Consider the following 18,720-nt stretch of genomic DNA (forward strand, 5'->3'; position numbering starts at 1 on the left):
TTTATGAGGTAGTCATGAACCATTATTCTTGTCAGTCTGTTCAATTTAAACTTATCTTCTTCACATGTTGAATAACAATCATGTGAGGTTTAATGTCTTTGAGTCAAACATTTTTTACGACATGCACGACACAAACCCGGACGGACGGAGATGACGTTGTTTGAAGGAAAGTGGGCGGACGGACGGACGGACGACGACAGTGACTGATCATAAAAGCACATGAGCTAAAAATAAAAACCGAGTGTATGAAAAATATAAATGAAAATCGTTATTGAGCCATGTACACCACAAGAATCATCTTACACCCCGAGTGTCAAGTTTGATGGGTATTATAATGACACAGTAAATTCCATATTTGAATATTTTGCAAGGTCACATGATTTCCACGTTTCACTAGCCCTAGGGGAGGTAATCACTGCGCGGAATTTGCCCAGGAATAAGATTGGGCTTTCAGGTACCCGTGAAAACACCCGAAACTCATGTCCGGTATGCAAGAAAATGATTACTGTTCGATTCACCTTTTCCATGACAAAAGACAATTACCACTGGTACTTCAAATACCAGTGTGGTAATAGACATTTTTTTTTTTCAAATATCTTGATTGATTTGGAATTTTTCGTCATTATCAAATATGATAAATTATCTTTTAATTTTTAACTTCAGCCCCTTTGGGCAATGAAAGTTTCAAAATTGCAAGATTTAATTTGAACGCATTTGACGCTGGCGCCATTAAAGTTTTCTTTCGGAACAATTTGCTTTATTGTACCAGTTACAAGATAAAGTTTTGCCTGTCTAGTTTATTCAGATGACACGTTCTAAATAATACATTTCAAACTAAAGATAAACATTGAATCGGTATCTTTCGGCTGATATTTAAGCGGAAATAGCTTGAATGTTCTGTCTTTTATGCTATTCTGTTGTTGTATTATTACATTTAATGTCATTAATTGTTTTTACTTCTTAAAATATTAGTCGAAATATAATTTTGACAAAAAAGACTATTACGCTGGAAAAACTGCCACGTGAGTTCTTCTTCTTATGATATGCGTATTCAGTGAAATATTTAACCTTGTTTCGGTGCCATCGCGTTTCGAGCTGGAATACTCACCACGGATAATATAATCATCTTAGGCATTATTATTAAACCTAACAGTAATTGCTTGGCGCACAACAGCAACTAACGGTTTCACAAAGTGTGCAATCAAGAAATACAACTAACATGTTTTATATGCAAATTCCGAGACATAAAATTAATTAAGCCTCTACCAAGGAAATTTACAATGTCAATAAATAAAGCTTTCAAAGTTTTAACTAACTCATAAAGATTCATCAATTACACATTCATCAGCAGGTTACCAGGAAAGCAGGTAGCAATAACTAAAGTTATTATGATCAAAAATGCATTTTTATTACATGTTTTCAGTGAATTATCTACATTATTGGAATGCAATGTATCTGGTAATTTCACAGTGAAAAATATCTATATATTTTTTTCACTTTTTCACTGGTAAGAAACTATAAAATGGGTAAATTTAAAGCATGAAATAAAAAAAAAACTGTTATACATGTAAGATCAAAATACCTTTCACTCATGAGCACCGTATTTTTCATTTTCACTCGTGGCTATGCCACTCGTGAAAATTCTGCATCTGGTGTAGATTTGTAAAAGACATTTCAATCTTATACAGAAACAAACAAATATCCTCTTTATGTTTTATCCCATTTTCGATAATTTTTACCTTATATAATAGATATAATAGATAAAGACAACATACATGTATCGTACTCCATATACCACTTCTGACATTTTCATTTAACCAACTCCCTCTTTACTTTAGTTTTCATAAATTAGAGGACAAAGTCAAAGTACACAAGCGGCGTAATATGGCACAACAGCGTTAGCGCGTGTTCATTTCGCGTTATAATACCTGCAGAATCCCTCTGGATATGTTTGTACCCTCATGCTAACGAACTCGTGAACCAGCCAGTCCCTTGGAATTCTGAAGATGTATTAACAGAAAAAAACGCGTTATCCCTACATTACATTAAACACTTTTTGAATAAAACATTATAAAAATATTATTTTAATTACTAAAATATTTTTATGTGCATGGTCAACAGAGTATTAAATTGCATTTTAAGATTTCTTATGAATTTAAAATCCTTCTTTAAATCAAATGAGGTTCCCAGTCACACTTTTATATTTCACAGATAATTTTAGCTCCTGTTTATATATTTTATCATGTAAAATATTGCATTACGATACTTTTAAGAGTTTTTTCGAATCAGTTTGATCAGTTTTAAGGACTTTCTACCAGTGACCTTTTGCCTCTCAATAGCAGCATATAAATAAAAATTATATTTTGTTGTCAGAACAAGCAGTCATCAATACTATAATATTCAAAGTATCTCCAAGCTATTACATTCGCGATCTCATAAAATCATTTCCAAGCCACTTTTAGAGAAGATGGTTCATCAGTTAAATAATATTTTACGAGTACCATGGTAATTTTATGTATATTTATTTTTTACCAGTATAATTACAGATCAAGTAAAACAGTGAAACTGGCAGACAGTCGCACCACTTCTCGTATATACATAAAAAAATGCTTTCATTGAATCTTAGAGTAATTTCATTTCACTTGATTAAAATCCGCAAGTCTGAATTAGATGCGTATTGAATGATCTTTACTCTGCAATTCTCGCAATTTATTACATGTTCAATAGTTAACCAGACTCTTTTGATGACTAAACTGAATTAACTTCGGTTCGATTTTTCAAATTAAGAAAATTGGTAGTATTAATAATTAAAAATTGGTGAATCAGTAATTAACTTTTGATGACTCAAAATGAGACTAAACAAAATTATATTAACCGTGCTTGGCATTTAAAATAATTCTCGTTTACCTTGTGTTAATATATTTAAATGCAGGTTCCGAAATAAAACAGCTGAATCGAATTATATAAATACGCCAAAATAGTTCACTGAATTCTTTTTTATTTAATTTATCTAAACTGGATCATCCTATCCCAAGATCTATCCTTTTAAAATATTAAATTGGGCAAAAAAAAAAATAATTAGAGAATTATACGTTTTCAGTATGGCAATACGGCAGACTTTTTTATTCTTCAAACATTGTAATAATTTAATGTGTTATAATTTGTCGTTCTTCATGTAAACTTGTACGAGATCACGAAATTAATACTCACTCTAAAATCATATCATAACAAACAGTTTTCAGACGCTGGAATAAAATGACTCGTTTCTTTCGCTCCAAATATTTGTGACTCCTCAACTTGAATCAATTAGAAGATATAGAGGATATTTGTTTATTTCAGTCTTCTTCTTCTTCTTGGTGTACACCGTTTATTTCAGTGAAAGACTGAAATTTATGAATGTTCCTCATTGCAGAGTTGGTGCAGCCGTTTTGCGCATGCGCGGAATTATTATCAAATGGAACGCACGGCAAAATTACTCATTTTTTTGCATGTCCGCACGCATTTAGTGTATAATGTGCATAATATACTGACTAAAGGTTAGGGTTAGAATCACCATGGTTACAAAATATATACATTTAATGTATTTTTGTTCTAATTTAGTTAATCCGGTATATACCGGAGTCTGTAATATATCACGGGCGCACCAACTCTGTATTTAGTCACAGCCGAAATTTATTATAACTATATACTTTCTGTCAAAAATACGGTTTGTATTTCACAAGTAATTATGAACAGGCAGAAAAAAATCCGTATTAAACCTTTTGTATTGTATGTTGCCGGACTACTTTCATTAAATATGCATGACTTGACACAGTTCTATAAATAGCACACATAAATACTTCACTAGTTCTATTTTAACATCGAAAAACAATTAAGATTTTGTTCCATAAGAAAACAACAAACAAAATGGTGGAGGTATATAGTAAAAGGGTCATTATAACACTAGCTAGATCTGGGATTTTGTATTCGGCTCTCGTACATTAGATATTCTGGCAAAATTCATTGGAGCCGAATACAGCATCCCAAAGCAAGCTACTGTTATAATTACCTTATTATCTTTCACGAAAGAACACCAGCTGCAATAACTTTCTCTCTTTGGATAATATTCTGTATTGCTATAAACATTGTTTAATGTTTCATGCGAATAAAATCTTTGGTACTGATATTGGTATTGGCGGCATTTTCTCGAGTGGCATAGGCATGGGTGAAAATGTAAGATATGGTGGGTGTTCATTAGTAAAGATATTTTGACCTTACATTTGAAACACAATAATTTTCTTTTTATATCATGTTTTGACTAAATTTACCCATTTTATAGTTTCTTACCAGTGAAAAATAAATTTGACAGGTTTCAATGAAAAATTACCAGATATATATATCATGTTAATCTATTGATTATTCACTGAAAAACATGTAATAAACACAAATCTTTTACGGAATCCTCAAATCAATCATATTGTAAAAAGCATACCAGCTTAAAATATTTAATCACAAATCAAACAGGTTTTAATCAGCTAGAGATATTTAGCCAAAGTTAGGAGATGTTGAAATACACATTGACTCTATCTAACTCCCGAGTTCTGCGGAAATTTAGTAAAGGTTCTCTGTGAAGTACATAGAAAAACTGACTTTTCTCAAAATAACTGCAATGTCTAACCCAAACGGAGGATATACTTGCAAATAATTGAATTACAGCGTTTTGTATAGGACACTCAGAACCTATTATTGACTTTCAAAGCTAGGCAAATTGTTGAATTATACAGAATTAACTATCAAGGGAAAGTTAACTGGCATATACAAGCATTATACGGTGGTAATTTTGTGTTATTTGATAAAGTAGGTAAATTATGTAAATTGCAGTTAGTTTTATCTTCGTATATTACAACCGAATACGCCATTTCTGTTGCGAAATGGGATACAAAACGACAAGTTATATATTGGAGATTGAAGGTTACCAATAGACGACACAATTTCAAATAAAGCAAAAAAGGTTCTTGCTTTAATCAGTCAGATTCAAACGTGTTATAGTAATACTGGCATGTAGAAACATAGTTAAAATACGTGTGTTACAAGCACTTACATGCAGGGGTTTGAATAAGCAATTCATGACGGAAACAGTTGAATACGGCTGACTCCGAACCCTATGTGGGTACGATATATGTTTTTCTATTGAGTAGAAGCTATTAAGCTGGCTTGCGGAAGACAAATGGTTCTTCCAATTGCCAGTCCGTGCTTGAAATAATACCCTAAAGCTTCCTTCGACCTTGATCAAACGTTGTTTTCTTTTTCCTTTTTGTTTGTTTGTTGTATTTTTTGTTAAAACAAGCGATATGCATCAAAGAGTTATGGTTCGTGGTCTACCCGTTAAACTTACGATGGTAAACACATGTATGGAATTTGAAATCTATATCATTTTTATCGTTGTTTCTCCCTATTCATGCTATAGGTTCGACATTAATGTATACAAAGACGCCAAGATACGATGCAATTCGAAAACGCGAAAACACGATGCAAAGAAGTGATATCAATATCATACATTCGCGTCCTGTTTTCATTATTTCGTCCTTTTGCATCGTGTTATGCAATATCATCTCCTCGATATTTCAGCGAAAATTACAAATATATCAATGCTAAAGTATCAAACTTACATCAAATTTGTTACAAATTGATATAATACAATAACATATATACATAAACAACATAAGTACTATATGATTATAACTCAGAGGGTTCACCAGTACTATATGATTATAACTCAGAGGGTTCACCAGTACTATATGATTATAACTCAGAGGATTCACCAGTACTATATGATTATAACTCAGGGTTCACCAGTACTATATGATTATAACTCAGAGGGTTCACCAGTACTATATGATTATAACTCAGAGAGTAATACTTTGATGAAAGTCAACGGAATGCCTGTGTGAAGTGATGAACCTTGGTTATACTAATTCAAATGTACGTAAGCATTTTTATAACAAAAGGTGCGTGTGTGTGTAGGTTGGTGGAGAGGGGGTGGGTGGGGGTCGGATAATGCTTATGATGGTTCTTAAGGGGAAGGATATTTCTCTCTCTCTCTCTCTCTCTCTCTCTCTCTCTCTCTCCTTCCATCTTTGCATTTAACATAGTACGAAGTTTTCGAAATAAAACTCCCGAATCAAATCTGAAAACACACTAAAATACTTATTCTTGTTTCTTAAGAGAGTGTGAACTTGGGCAATTTAGCAATGTTCCAAACTAGTTTTTGTAATTAAAGCTTTATGTATGAAACTGATATGTAAATATAACTTCTTAAAATCAACTATTAAATCAGCTATCAAATATACTTTAAAAAGCCATAATTCAAATCATTCACGTAATACAAAAAAAACCCTTTAAAGGCAACTCCAAATTGCATACCTGCCTCGAAAAACTGCACATTTTACTGCTAGTACAAATTCATAAAATAACAGCAATAGTTAAGCCTTGATGAGAATAAATACTTGCAAACAATTGAATTACGACATTTTACATGCCAAGTTATTCAGGCACTACCATTGACTTTCAAAGAAAAGCAAGTTGTAGAATTATACAGAATTAACTGTCAAGGGAAAGTTAACGTGCATATACAAGCATTGTACGGCGATAAGTCTAGATAATTTGATAAAGAATGTGAATAACGTAAATTGCAGGATATATTACAGCAATTTCTGCTGTGTAATAGGATACGAAAGGACAAGTTATTTAATTGAAATAAAGGTTACAGAAATATTCTTGTTTTAAGTCAATCAAACAGTCTAAATTATTGATTCTACGATACTAGCAGTTAAACGCAGAGGAGTATTGAATCACTTATTTGAGCGAAGTATGTACACCCTAACGTATGTCGCCGGGCCTCTAAAACTATATTTGCCTTTCAACTGTAGGGAAAATGCACATTGTTTGTGTATTAACGCCTGCAGAAGCCCGAGGGAATGTTTCGGTAACGGTCACAATCATATCCCAAGGGCTTCTGCAAATGTAAATACAGAACAGAACAGAACAGAATTTTATTGAGACTTGTACATCGTACATCGTCTAAACACCAATATAACAATATACATAGTCACGTTATACAATTTTAAAGAAAGTAACAAAAATATTATTAACAACTAGAAAAAAAAAAACTATACCTAGACATATAATATATACTCAAATAAAATGTAATTAACAAAGGAAGTGAGAATACAATGACATGGGTTCTTTATTATAATAATGTATTATTAATAACCAAATTTCTTTTTTTGATTGCTTCTTTGATATATTTACACACATTAACAAGCTCATCTTTGTTGGTCGAATTTAGTAATGAATGGAACTTAAGGAGGTAGGTTACCTTGTTACAAGGGTAAATTCAAATTAGTTGAACCGCAGCACATTTTTGTTTTTCGTGTAATATGAAGTTTTAACTGCTACAATCTCAATTTCGTTTGTCTCTGTCCCTTCAAGTTCAATTTTTATCCTGGTTTGAAGAACATGACCCTCCAAAGGTATTTCATATTGAAAGAAGAAGGAAAATACGGATATTTAACACTTTTCAGTGTATTTTAGTTTCATTGATATCCGTAGAAGTCTGCATAATTGATAATTTTACTAGTATGCAAGTTATCTTTCTAATAAAAGCTTAAAATGTATATGTCGCGGGGCTCGTGTTTCCATGGTAACGCATTTTCTCTCATTTTTAAACAACTATGTATAAAAATAGGGGTTTGCGACGGCTTCAGTGCCATTCTGTTAATGACCAACATTGAATATTTGGGTAATATTATTAGCAAAATACCAAGCACTTTATATGGTACCCTATTTTTCTTAAAGTTTAAAGTAACCATGGCAACAGAGATGTTTAAAATAGCTTATATCTTGCTTTTTGTCGTAGTTTCTTATAAAAAATATTGAATAAGATTATCTTTCTAGTTAATGTAGCTATAAAACATATTATTTCTTACGTAAGTTATATTTTCGTGTTATTTGCATTTATTCAAACAAATTTCACAGCTTAGAATACTTACCGCAGTACCCCTCGTCTGGCATTTTTCATGGAAAAATCGTTTAGCATACTGCTATTATTCTCATGGATATTGTTGAAATGAAAATTAAAGGCCGAAGCTGTGTTTCTTAAATAGACCAGTGTCAACGCTTTTGAATTTTACATTTAAATACATAGGTCACGGGCTTCGTTTCCATGGTAACATCAATTCAATTCAAGAAACCACAATTTTCTACCGAAATTTGAACAATTTTAGATCTTAGTTTTAGTATATAAGTAACAAATTATCAACGGAACCTGAAAAATAGGTATTACAAATCAAACTGCTAGATTTTTTATTTGAAAGTGGCCGTAACAAGTAACCTTTCACCCAACTATATTCCAAATAACATTGGTTACCATCATCCATTTTCTTACATTCCGCATAACATTTCAATATAACTACATAAAAGAAGCAAAATATTGATTTTTATTCAGAGCAAAAGACTCATAAAAATATTTCAACAAATAATGGTTATTTGAAAATAGTTAAAATAATAAAAATGCACAGAATTACGTACTTTCAAGATGAAAACTATTAATTTTGCGCGGTAACTGACACGTAACGTCATGACGTCAGTGACGTCATTTTAAGGCAACATTGTTTTGAAGCGTTTCTGCGGCAATGTATTCATTATTTCTGCATAATTAAACCATAAAGCATCAGATCGAAGACAGATTCATGATTTGTTTTCAGAAGAATGAATATACAAACACATTTAGTTTGTCGTAAACGTCGTCGTAAATCGTCACGTTAGCTTCCGGTTGGACATGCGCACATACAAATATGAAGGTAACCTACCTCCTTAAAGACTGATGGATTTACAAAATACTGTCGCTTAATATAGTTTTTACGTATTTGCTGATAATATGGACAAATACAAATAAAATGAAATTCATCCTCAAAGTCTTATTATTACAACACAAACAATAACGTTCATTTCGTGGAATATTGTTACGTAAATATCTTCCCGTTTGTATTCTTAAAGGATGAGCAGAAAGTCTTAGTCTAACAAAATAAAATCTAAGACTACGAGGTAGTACGTCTAAATAGCATTCGTAATCATGACTTGTTTTAAATATTCTATACATATCTAGTACTGAACTGTTATTAACACTTATATTCCATTCCTGTTTATATGTATCGATTATTCTTAATCGAAATCATGTATGAATTTATCAATATGAATAGTATCAGGATTATCAAACACATATGAAAATCCGTAATCATTTAGTAACTTCTTAACATTTGATACCCAATTTATACAACCACTATTACAATCGTCTTATGCCATATTGTATATTGTTTTAAGAATAATGTTATTACTATATACAAGTTTAAACCAATATTTAATAATTCTTACATTCTAACAATATATAGAGGATATCTATCTAATTCTCCATACATTGCAGCATTACATGTATTCATTTTGACTTGTAATAGTCTTTTACATAACTTTAAATGTAAACGTTCTATCTCTTTAGATTTTGTATACCCCCATATTTCCGAAGCATTATTTAGTATCGAACCTACAAAAGCATCAAATAACTGACATAATATTTTTGGTTTTATATCAAATTGTTTACATTTAAATAATAGTGTGTTCATTGCCTTAAGGGCTTTACCAACTAAATGCTCCTGGTTTAATGAAAAATTACCTGTATAATTAACAAGAGCTGTCTCCATAGGATGACACATGTCCCCGATGGCACTTTGAATGAATAGTTATGGCCGATGTTAGAGTTTAGGACCTTTGAGCTACGGACCTGTGTCTTGCGCGCGACACGTCATCTTACTGTGGTACACATTCATGCCAAATAATTTTAAAATCCGTGCATGAATGACAAAGATATGGACCGGACACGCCCATCAATGCACTTTCATGAAATATGACTTTTAACGTCTAAGTGTGACCTTGACCTTTGAGCTACGGACCTGGGTCTTGCGCGCGACACGTCGTCTTACTGTGGTACACATTCATGCCAAGTTATTTGTAAATCCATCCATGGATGACAAAGATATGGACCGGACACGAAAATTGCGGACAGACCGACAGACTGACAGACCGACAGACGGTTCAAAAACTATATGCCTCCCTTCGGGGGCATAAAAACAGTACCTAGATAGTTAAAATTATCAACTACTTCAATATTTTGGCCATTATAGGACCATTTTTCATCATGGCGTAATCTCCCCCGTTTACGAAAGACCATTATTTTTGTTTTTGTTAACTTTTAAACTCCAAGCACTGCAGTATAAATAAAGGTTGTCTAAATGCTTTTGGATTTCTTCGGGCGATTTACCTAGAATGGCCATATCATCCGCAAACAATAGCAAAATCAAAACTATATCATCAATGTGTAGTCCAGAATGTATACTATCTTGTAAAAATAATTCTAAATCTTCTACAAACAGTGAAAACAATAGAGGCGACATTACCTCCCCTTGACGTAAACCGATAGCGTAACTGAAGTAGTCAGAATATGATGAGCAAGATTTTACACATGACTTAACATTTTGGTACATATTTTTTATTATCCTCAACACTTTACCTTGAATGCCAAGTTTTATACATCTTTAACCACAAAGCATTGCGATAAATACTATCAAAACACTTAAACATGTCGACATATATAACATATAATCTCTTATTTTCATTTATATATTTCTGAACAATTGACATAAGAATATATAATGCATCAATAGTGGAACGACCTTTACGAAATCCGAATTGAGCATCAGAGATTATATTGTTGTTTTCACAAAACAATTCAATACGCTTATTCAGTATACTGGTAAAAAGCTTTAATACACAAAACAAACGTGTACTGTCGCTATTCTTGCATAAAAAATATAACGTGACGACTAAATGTATTGTTTTCATATATGATGACATTACGATTCAAGTACATTTTTAAATTCCCATTCTGTTGTTCTTGGAAACGGTAAACATGTTTTAAATATCCATAACCAGGGCCTAGAAATCAACTACACTACAAACAGCACGTGATGAAGGTATTTAAACGAATTTTTTAAATCTCTTGTTATTACAAATAATTGTTCATATTACTTAACCATTTGGTAAACAGGAGCACAATTTCAAGAATAATAATTTCACATTCGTGTTATTTTGAGTACGAACACACTTCGAGTACGGATGAGTACGAACGTAGTGACAAGCTTTCAAGCTTTTTATGTAAATTCTTCGAGAAATTAGATCAAAATATACCGACTGATACTTACTAAAATCATTTATATCATTCCTAAAAACAAACAGTCGCACAAGTTACACGCGATTTTTAAACATTCACGGTCACGTACAACACTGAACCGACGCCGACTTCTAAAAGGGGAGTAAACATGGGGAGAAGCGAGTACGGACATTTTTGAGGGCAGTGCATTTGGCGTTGGTAACTGATACAGCAAAACATTCTATGGATTAGATTGCATCTTTTATTCTACAAAAAGAGGTTTTTAGCAGATACCAGGTTTCAAAAATAAAAATCGAGTATTAACAGCACTGAATTGCCTTGTTTGCACACGATTTTTTCTCCAGTTAATACATGGGCAGATCCAGTGAAAAAGTAGTTTTTACGCAAATTAAGGTACAAAATAAAAAGCAGGGAAATCACTATAATTGACTAATTTGTGTCGATGTGTATGTAACATTATAACAGACGATATGTCCTCCCGCCACTGACATATATTGTAATGCATTCTCACTAAAAACTCTCCTTTCATTAGAAATAGATATGCACAAATGTACAATCGTGGGAGATCGTCTTATAACCTTTTAGAAAATATGTTCATGGAGTTTCTAGGCGAACGTGGAATTTTTAAGTAAAATACCCATATATATACAAAATATTTTGTACAATTTTGCAAAAAAATACTACTTTAATGAGTTGCATTGGCTAGACTGTCACTATGTATAAAACATTTTAGATTAGAAAAACTTCAAAATTAAAATCGTGTTTTTATATGTAACATCTGCCAGTAAATAAACCAAATAAGATTAGTTTGGAAATCAAAATCAACGCTATGAAAACAATGTAGACAAAAAGATTGTGCAGTGAACTGAGTTCGGAATGTAATGGTAGTTTTTATGAATCATTGTCATTGCGACATATGCTTTATATTAACATTCCTGCTATTTCGCCATACAGACATAACGCATAACGAATTCTAAATAGCAGAACACATTCATTTGATTTCAGTACTTGGGAAAAATGAGTACTAATTCTGAACTTTTCTTTTGCGTAAAGAAGTAACACATACGTCGTCTACTGTTTCGCCCCGTAGCCCGTAGTGCTTTACACCACTGTAGATGTACAATTCAAAGAGGGCGCAATATGAAAACTGTACATCATTTTAATTGCAGGATACGCCGAATTCCTTAACTAGAACTGTATTAAGGAATCCATATATAGGATTTAGATCCAAAAATGTCAACTAATGTCCCGTGGTTTGGTATTCTGGTGGTAACTACTGAAAAACTGAGTCAAATCAATTTGCGTTCATACTCTTACATTAAGCAGATCCTGACTTCTCACACTTTCTCAACATACAAGGAATAACAAGACATATAGAAGTTATAAAAAAACACTATCATACCGCAATGCAGTCAACAAGAGCATTTACTTAAAATGACCTTGATCCAGATAGAATGATTTTTATTTTTAGAAACAGATTGTATGCATCAAGGAGTTTTGATACTAACCTTATAATGGCTGATTCTTAATTTCATATTCAAGCAAAGTTAGTTTTATATTCAAGCAAAACTGGTCTAAACGAAACAACAAAGAAAGATATACCAATTTTCTGATATCAGAAAAGCGTTATGATTTTGTCAAAATGCATCAAAGAGTAATATTTACTCAATTCGTTATTTTTCAGAGTGCTATTATTAGATTTGTTATTTGCTTTAAAGTTCTGTTGACATATCTATTCAATAGAACATTTCATATGATGCTCTTGTTTCAAAAATGACAAGTTTCTTTCACTCATTCGTGAGAGCAAAGCACATGCCATTTGCAAGCAGGAAAATAATGTTTTCGAGATAGCAATTTACCCTTCAAAACACCTTGCTTCATAGACGTTTCAGAAAATATTTCGAAACTTGTGTTAATGGCTTTTGTGATAGACGGGTAAATACATTCACAAAAACCCGTTAATTATGTTTAACGCTTAGTATTTTCTATCATAAAGAGCAAATGCTTATAAGACTTTTTTATTCCACAAGATAAAGAAATTCTTCAAAGTACACTGCAGCTGGCGTACTGCAAACATCACACATATAATTTATATAGAACTAACTAGATTTACCTCGCAAAATATACAGATACACGTACAAAAATGTACATATTAACAAGGATATCTAAAATAAATACTGTGACCGTCAATGATTACTTTAAGCGATATATATATTTTTTTTGTAAAAGAACCAGAGAACAGTACGAATTTATTAAAATAATCAGAAAATCATTGTAGACATAGATATCTAAATGTTTTATTACAAAATGCAATCTACAAACTGAAAAGGCAATGAGATACGACCTAATTTTAGTTGTGGCTGTTCATAATCAGCATAAATATATTATGATTTTTTCATGAAAATTGCATTTGGCAACTGAGTACTTAAAGTCTTAAAAATTGCAAAGAACGTGTATTTAATACAGAACTTAGCTATGAAATGTATATAACAAATGAATAGGAGCCACAAAATGAAAATGGCTCTTGACATATCAATACAGAAACATGTCTTCTAGTTCCAATACACCATTTGAAATCCTTTGACATTCCATACAAAACCAGTCCGATTGCAAAGTTTCTAGACATGTTCAAATGGAATGAGGCAGGAAATTATCTCCATACTGTAACAACGGTTGATCTTATTCAAGTCAGGTTATGTGATGGGACAATATGACAAAATGAATGTAGGAGTTTTGGAATGTTATCAAATGAATTATTTTCTGTTAGTGTTTCCCAACAGTTAGTTACAATACAGCAAGTCTATTTGTCAGTCTTAAAACGAACGATAACTTACATGTATTTTACAACCGCCTCGGTAGCCTAGTAGCGAGCGTCCGCTTCGAGTGCGGGAGGTCGTGGGTTCGATCCCCGGCCGTGTCATACCAAAGACGTAAAAAATGGTACTAGTAGCTTCCTCGCTTGGCGCTCAGCATTAAGAGGGTAGTGCTATAGGACTGGTCAGCCCGGTGTCAGTATAATGTGACGTGGGGTATCATGTCACGTGTCTACGGCGTGAAATTCCAGTGAGGCAGTACTATAAAGTTGGGCATTGTGCTCACTGCTACAAGTACACACCGTCGTTTATATGACTGAAAAACTGTTGAAAAAGACGTTTAATCCGAACACACACAAAACCTATACTTCTTTTTCTAAAATCTATATGTACACGTTTTGTAGGTCACCTATATACGACTTGTTCGTTTTTACTCTGTTAAGGTTAATTATTTTTATAAATTTGTTAAATGTTAACGAATTGATTTTACTATAATTCAGTTTTAAAACATTTTCTTTTAATGTATCTGTAATTAACATTAATTTTGTAATACAGCCGTTTCCATTATATGACATGATGCTGCTGATGTCTCCAGGTATGATACAGGAGGGATATTTCGTGACTTTAGGAAATGTTGTATAATATTCTTTAATTAGCTGATTTCGTACTAGCTTTGATATTTGGTTGAGGATAGTCGTATTGGTTCAGGTCGCTACTTCTGAATATTTTATTGACTGATTAACAATATTTCTTATCTAAAATGTTTGATGCTTGACAAACGCAATCTCCCAAGCAATTTCAAGTCTCAAATAACTCTTGTGCATGATGTTTATTATTTAAGTCATTGTTAATGGACGCATTTAGTATTTTAGTCAAATTAGCATAAAAATAAATATTGTTTATCGCAATATACACAATATGGCTGTTCTATATAATGTTACAGTACATATAAAGCATGATACATGGTACGATATTAGTACTTATATAATAGTATATTCTTTGTTTTCTAATAAACAAGCCTAACGAAGAGGTAATCTACGACCCGTACAACCTTTATTTTCCATGCACGGTAAGCAAACAATTCTAAGACTAATCTTACATTTAAACAAATAAAGCTCTTTTGTGTGATTTGTTTACAGACAAAATCAACTGTCTTACATTTGTAAAAATAAACGTCTGCATATAATTTCTTTGCAATATGCTGAAAACGTTCACTTTAGAACAAAAGAACAAGAAACAGCACCACAGACAAGATGTTGAAACATATTTGGCAGTATCAAAATTGATGTTCTATATGATCACAACAAGTATCTGCAATCTCCATCTATTTTCTGGATTGCAATCAATGTTCTGAAAGTTTTGTTGAAACAATACAGATTTCAAAATTTCTGAAACAGTATTCTAACCCACACTCACATTATTTCAAAGAAAAACTGAAATAATATAAACATTTAGTATAATAATTTGATACATTATGAATATTTTTCCTTTTACAAATGAATGCTACCCGCCACAAATAAGCAAAGCGCTAGGCTAGGTTATTTTAATGGATTTCTATCTCTCTTCCTGTGACTTTATTTTGCTCTGTCCCTCCGGTCAAAGTTCTATGTGTCTGTACTAGCAGATGATCAATTTAGCGTTTTGAGTGGCTGTGTATGTAAAGCGCACTTGAACATGTCTATCATGAAAATGGCACTACATGTATATAAATCTGGTATGATATAATTATAATATAGGAAAAGTCTTGTTTCTTTTCATCAGCTGCTATAATCGACGGAGTGTTGTTAAAACTAATAATACCATGCGTACTTTTAAATTGTTAGAAAATGTTACAATACAAATGTTACAATACAAATGTTACAATCTACTTATAAGTTTCAAACGCTGTATAATATGCGGATACAATAAAAACTTAATTTATTTGATGACTTTTCCACACAGATTTTGTTACTGATCATATTTATTAACGGAGTATTTAAACTGTAATTCTATACTTTATATAGTGAAGTTACTCTGTAGAAGTCGTCGGGGGAATTATTACTTTGATCAGCATGGAACCAACGCGCGCGCAATAAGGGTCAAAGTCAAAGTACTATTATCCGGCTTCAAATCAACGTACAATTTTGTAGAGAAAGTTTTTATACATCAACACCACAAAGAAACTGACGTTACACAACAGGCAAGTCATTTATACACTGACATGCGAATATTGCCATTGACGTAAATTTTAATTTACTAATAGGTTATAAGTTGTGAAACTTTCGAAATTGGTCAAAAATCATGGAAAATGACCAATCGCATATAGCGAAATAATTACAGGAATTAATAAAAAAGTATGTGCTCTATGCACAACAAACGGCCAGTCCCATAGAATAACAGTGTTATCAAATGCTGTATATATTCGATTCTCTATGTATTGTCTCTTACGTCCGATCAGTCTACCACAAAGACAGTGCGGTGGCAGTCACATGCAGAACATAGTAAGGTATGTATAGATTACCTGCCAATCGCTATATAACTGCATAAAAAGTAGATACAGAACCGGAAACAATTTAAATAGTCTATTTCTAGAAATCCTTTTCCAAGTTTTATTGCAAATAACCAAAATTGATTTTACAAATGTGGTTTATATGGTAGCTATTTTTATATCAGTAAATGGAATTTCTAGACTTTTTCTCAGTCTTCCCAATAATGACAACTCTTGCCTCGGGTGTAGGTACTTATCGGGTACTGATATCTATTAATTTACTTCTACTCCACTATCAAAAATACAGAGGGAAATGAAAACGTTTTTTTTTCTCAGTAAAAACAATTAGGATATATGATTTACCCTTGCTTCAATGCTTCAGATGTTTTTGTCAGTTTAGCTTTTGGGAAAAAAAAAACTTTTAACAATTCAGTAATAAAGCGAGATATCACCCTGCTTTTTGTTGCGAAGAGAATACATTTTTGCTTGTAACAAAATGCCACAATTATCATGAACAGGTATTGTAGTAAATAAAAGGTAGGATTAGCACGATATAATTATACTGCTCTATATTACTTATGTTAACAATCATTGAAAATTGTCATTCAAATTCACTAAATATGCATAGTAATTATGATAGATTTAGCATATGCCCCGATTTTTTATTTCCATTATCAGAGTTAAAGACATCCTATTTACATGTTTGATGTTACGGGAAACGCAATCTTGCAATCAGTTTAAAGTGTCAAATGTGGTGTGTAAACGATGTTTATTATTGAAGTCATTGTCAATTGGCGCATTTGAAAGGTCAAAACTATAGCGTTACTGTTTTATTTTAGTGTCATGTTAAGTATATACTATATAAACGCAATTTATGCAAAGGAGGTGGTGGGGGGATCATTTACTACATCCAACATTTCAAACTAGCGATGATATTACGAACCAGATATACCTTAACGTAAATGGTTCGAGCATTTGGTGTGGAAGATATTCTTTGGAAGCACAGAACGCAACCAAGCAAAATAATAGCAGAGTCTGACCCAGTGTCTTCATGTGATATAAATAATAGCAGAGTCTGACCCGGTCTCTTCATGTGATATAAATAATAGCAGAGTCTGACCCGGTCTCTTCATGTGATATAAATAATAGCAGAGTCTGACCCAGTGTCTTCATATGATATAAATAGCGGAGTCTGACCCAGTGTCTTCATGTGATATAAATAATAGCAGAGTCTGACCCGGTCTCTTCATGTGATATAAATGATAGCAGAGTCTGACCCGGTCTCTTCATGTGATATATAAATAGCGAGTTACCGGTTCTTCATTGATATAATAATGCTGATCACCCGGTCTCTTCATGTGATATAAATAATAGCAGAGTCTGACCCGGTCTCTTCATGTGATATAAATAATAGCAGAGTCTGACCCGGTCTCTTCATGTGATATAAATAATAGCAATAGCAGAGTCTGACCCAGTCTCTTCATGTGATATAAATAATAATAGCAGAGTCTGACCCAGTCTCTTCATGTGATATAAATAATAGCAGAGTCTGACCCAATGTCTTCATGTGATATAGATAATAGCAGAGTCTGACCCGGTCTCTTCATGTGATATAACTAATAGCGGAGTCTGACCAGGTCTCTTCATGTGATATAAATAATAGCAGAGTCTGACCCGGTCTTTTCATGTGATATATGAAATAATAGCAGAGTCTGACTCAGTCTCTTCATGTGATATAATGAAATAATAGCAGAGTCTGACCCGGTGTCTTCATATGATATAAATAATAGCAGAGTCTGACCCGGTGTCTTCATGTGATATAAATAATAGCAGAGTCTGACCCGGTGTCTTCATGTGATATAAATAATAGCAGAGTCTGACCCGGTGTTTTCATGTGATATAAATAATAGCAGAGTCTGACCCGGTCTTTTCATGTGATATTATAGCAGAGTCTGACTCAGTCTCTTCATGTGATATAATGCAATAATAGCACAGTCTGACCCAGTCTCTTCATGTGATATAAATAATAGCAGAGTCTGACCCAGTCTCTTCATGTGATATAAATAATAGCAGAGTCTGACCCGGTCTCTTCATGTGATATAAATAATAGCAGAGTTTAACCCGGTCTCTTCATGCGATATAAATAATAGCAGAGTCTGACTCAGTCTCTTCATGTGATA

At 32.7% G+C, this 18,720-nt stretch overlaps 1 protein-coding gene across 5 annotated transcripts in view; it reads right to left on the reverse strand.

Annotated features, from left to right (window-relative positions):
• The window catches only part of LOC123566576 (uncharacterized), a 322,257-nt gene that overhangs the window by 125,556 nt on the left and 177,981 nt on the right, over nucleotides 1–18,720 (reverse strand). The window lies entirely within an intron of this gene.

Source organism: Mercenaria mercenaria, chromosome 8 (genome assembly GCF_021730395.1).
Source record: "Mercenaria mercenaria strain notata chromosome 8, MADL_Memer_1, whole genome shotgun sequence".
NCBI lineage: Eukaryota > Metazoa > Mollusca > Bivalvia > Venerida > Veneridae > Mercenaria > Mercenaria mercenaria.